The following is a 4394-nucleotide window of genomic DNA, read 5'->3' on the forward strand; positions in this document are numbered from 1 at the left end:
GCTTGCTTAAACATATTAATATGTTAAATTAATAACTTCATGTAATCATAATTAATACTTTAAGAAATTATTATTTTTAAAAAGGCAATTTTTGTTTTTCTTGCCGTTTCTTCTGAGCAAAATTCACCCTTCCTAATCGGTCTTGACTTAAATATACTTCTTAAAAGCGCTTATAAATAGCCTCCTTAAAATAAACAAATTTCAATTTGATTTTTTAAGAGATTAGCGTTAACGAGCTCAAAAAGCAAAAATATAATTTAATTTTCCGTACTAATTTGATTCGCAAATGAAGCGATATTTTCTCCGCCCTTGCGAATACCTACACTAGTATGAAAGGGCATTAAGGCTTCTTCCAATTGATTGATTTTGTAGTACATTCAAAGTCGGATTTCTACTGAGCTGCTCTTTGAAGTCTCTTTTAATTTGATACGAGGTATCTAATATTTTCTGATTGATGCTCTTTAATGGAGTCAAATAATACTAAAGCAAGCGTTTTTAGGAAGTGCTCAGAAACAGCTCCGATTTTGATGTTTTTTTTTAAATCATGTTTTTTATGTTATTTAAAATCAGAAATGTTTTGTTGCGGCTACGGAATCATTTATATTGTTAAAAAATATCTATGCTATTTATATAAAAAATAATTTTAAATACTACCAAACACTTCAAAAACACTTCAAAAATACAAACATATGCAGAAAACTAATAAGCGAAAGAAAATGTTATAATATATTATATCTATTGATCACTTTCAAGGCGGTGCTAATGGTCTAATTAATGGGCCGACAATTATCTACCGTTTTCCTAGCTTTAGGTTTCGAATTGTTTTTTTCATATTTATATGAAACTATCTTCGGAGTATACCCTTTATAATAAAAAAAGAATTATCAAAATCGGACTGCTCAATAAAAAGTTATACTTCGTTAACCTTATTTAATTTCTAACATTGAATTCATCAAAATTGATATAACTGAAAAGTATGAAGTGCTTGCTCCGGACCGGATTTGAAACTACGCCCTCCGAATCTAAGGCAGAGGTTATATCCACTGAGCTATCACGTTTCACTTCACGTCTTTACATATACGTTAATGATAATGACCGGGACCAACAACTAAACGTCTGAGGAACGGGGTTGTAATACCACCAACCTCCAACTCCAGACTGCGAATTAATAAAATGCAATGGTATGCGCGGTGAATCCCCGGCTGAGCCGATTGAAGTTTTCTTAATTGGTCCAAGACTGGCTAATGAAAGTTACCACCCTACCGACAAAGATGTACCGCCAAGCGATTTAGCGTTCCGGTATGATGTCGTGTAGAAACCGAAAGGGGTGTGGATTTTCATCCTCCTCCTAACAAGTTAGCCCGCTTCCATCTAAGATTGCATCATCACTTACCATCAGGTGGGATTGTAGTCAAGGGCTTACTTGTAAAGAAAAAAAAAACAATCTTAGGTGAATGAAGATTTTATTCCAGAACCCCATGATCCGACGCCACGTAACGCCACAAAACCAACGAGGCTATCTATTTAGGACTGCGTACTTAGTGAAATTTCCAAAGCTGGATTTAAACACTTCAGACTAATTAACTTATGGCTGAAGAACCGTAGAATACAAATACACAACATATGTAACAAGGCAGATAAATTAAATAATAAACCTGCATCGTTGCGAGGAAAACGTATTCCATTTTATATTATGCTAAAGTCTTCCATAACTTTGTAAGTATCATATAAGATATTACGTTAAGTTTGAAAACATTGTTAGAAAACTTATGGAAAACTCTAAGTGTGTAAGTATACACGAAGCGTAGAGTTTTGTTACGCTCGACGTATTTATTGCTAGTTCTCATAATTTTAATGAACTCCGAACTCGTATATAGCATAGTTGCATTCGCGAATATACAAATCTAAGTTTTAAAAGCTTGCTGGCTTAGTTTACAAACACATTTACAATAGCGACTCTATTTATACCTCGAAATTCTATCTATAGTCGAGGTTACATTGATGAGTTCCTTAATGATAAAGGTCCTTGGAGGCCATTGGATCAGCTTCCACCTTCACATAAGAAGTAAAACTATAAAAAATTGTAATGGTGTTATTAAGTGAAAATTATAATACTGTATGATTTGTTTTTAAAAAGAGCAACTGTTGAGTTGTTGTGCCGGTTCTTCTCACCAGAACCTACATACGGACCCGGTGGTAGAATCTTTACAAATATGTAGTCAACTGACGTTTCAAAAGTGCTTGTAAACTGAGCTAACTTGAATTATATGAATTTTGAATTAATTGCAAAAAAAAATATGGATCTCATAAATGATCACATAGTTGTTTGACTTAAGAGTACAAATACCGACTTATTCGTGTGCTACCTTTTGGAGTTAGTAAAATTAAACGAAGTCAAAAGGAATGGGAGTTTAGTCATTTTCGTCACATGTTAGGAAATCAAAATCGATAGGGTATTTTCCATTAATACATATTCATGAAATTTGGCTAGTATAAGATTATCGGCGCCCGTAAGGAGCTACTGAAATTCTTTGCCGCAGTTGCTAGTTATGTGGTACTCAACAGTGGGGTCCTGGGTTCGACTCCCGGCTCGGGTCACTTTAGGATTTTATATTTTCTAAATTTAGGTCACATCTAGCAGTAGGCATTGTCTGTGGCTATTTATGATTCCATCGTCACTTAAGTTTTAAATCCCATGAAAGAGGTCTATGTCCAACAGTGGACGTCCATCGGCTGATAATAATAATGTTGATGATGATAATGTGACAAATGTCATCCGGTGCCTACCAATGAATATCATACAGTAGGTGTTTTTTTTGTACATTTCTAAATTGATTTGACGTTTATTTTAAAAGGTTGGATGGTCGAAAGGAGATCGCAGTAAATGGCTAACGTGTCACTGAATAAAAATCTGTAGAAAATACAAAAATAGGTCAAAACTAATACAACAAAATTACATCGAAAGGTTACTTAACTGTTGACAAGAGGTCTAAGAGACCGCTGCCTTTATCTTCACATACTTATTACCCCCATATGGTATTGACGTTAAATTGAAATTCAGAATAATAGCTAACCTTATTAGAAATCCATATTGGATCCAGCATGTTACAGAAAAAACTGATTACGGTAGACCCCCTGCTAAATTTCTACCCAAAAATGTGATTAGATTCACCTATGGAAATTTTCGTTGCAGATGAATCACTAGCCACCACGAAATAAAAGTTTCCAAAATCAAAATTGTGATAATTGATTAAGTACTTAGGTATTTAATTAATTAATTGTGCTGTGAGTGGATAACTAAAAGTGAAATTATCAGGCAAAAAGTTATTTCAGCAAATATCTATTCATAGCACAAGGAAGCAATCATTTCACAATTATCTAATTTAGAAAATTCCCCATTCGTTATGAAGCCAGATAAATTTTCATGGACCACTGCTTACGAATCGTGAGCCCCCATTTTTATGTCACGTCAATGTAGACCCCCGCCGAGTCTTCCGAGGACCCCAGGGGTCCACAAAAACACTTTGAGAATTAATTATTTAAATAAAGAATCATTATTTAATATATGTCACTAATTTGGACATTATTCTTTCATCAAATCTGCTGGCCTATTATTGGTCACTAATTTGGTCTTTATAAACAACATATTAAAATAAACATCAAATCAACTAAGAAATGCCATCTATATACTGTATGACATCCACGAAGGGATGTCATTAAGCACTGGAAGACATTTGTTACCTACAATATAAAATTCGTATACGTCAAAACTAGTGAGTGAGTGAGAAAAATGTATGAAAAATGATCGACATTTAGTTTTTTTGACCAATGGCTAATTAGACAGAGGGTAGATCATTGTCATAAGACAAATGTTCAAATTAAAAAAAATGAGTAGTTGGTGTATTGAGATAAAGCTTCTTCAAAATTTAAAACTAAGTTTAAAAACTGGAAACTCGCGTTATATTATTGATTTATGCCATAAGCTCCCAGTGTTTTCTTCTATTGATATGGATTCGTATGAGAATTCTGACAGGTGGATGCAATTAAGTAACCGACGTGAAAATTACTTCGTCAAAATAATAATAATAGGCGTCTAAAATAACTAGTTTAGTCTAACTAGTCCCCACGTAATACATAATAGAATACGACTACACTTAGCAATGACACAAATTGATGTTAATAATATACGCCGTTGATTTTAAATAATAGTTTTCAGCACTATAAGTATGCACAAGTGAAAACAATAAATAAATGCATACATGATTGCATAACAAAGTCGCGAAATTTATTTGCTCTATGCTATTACTCTCTGAGAATCGCTATTTATTTTGTAAACACACACACTAGTAGTCTTCTTACAATGATGTAACACAGATGCAAGATAAAGCATTAAT

This window comes from Bicyclus anynana, chromosome Z, assembly GCF_947172395.1.
Source record: "Bicyclus anynana chromosome Z, ilBicAnyn1.1, whole genome shotgun sequence".
Classification (NCBI taxonomy): domain Eukaryota; kingdom Metazoa; phylum Arthropoda; class Insecta; order Lepidoptera; family Nymphalidae; genus Bicyclus; species Bicyclus anynana.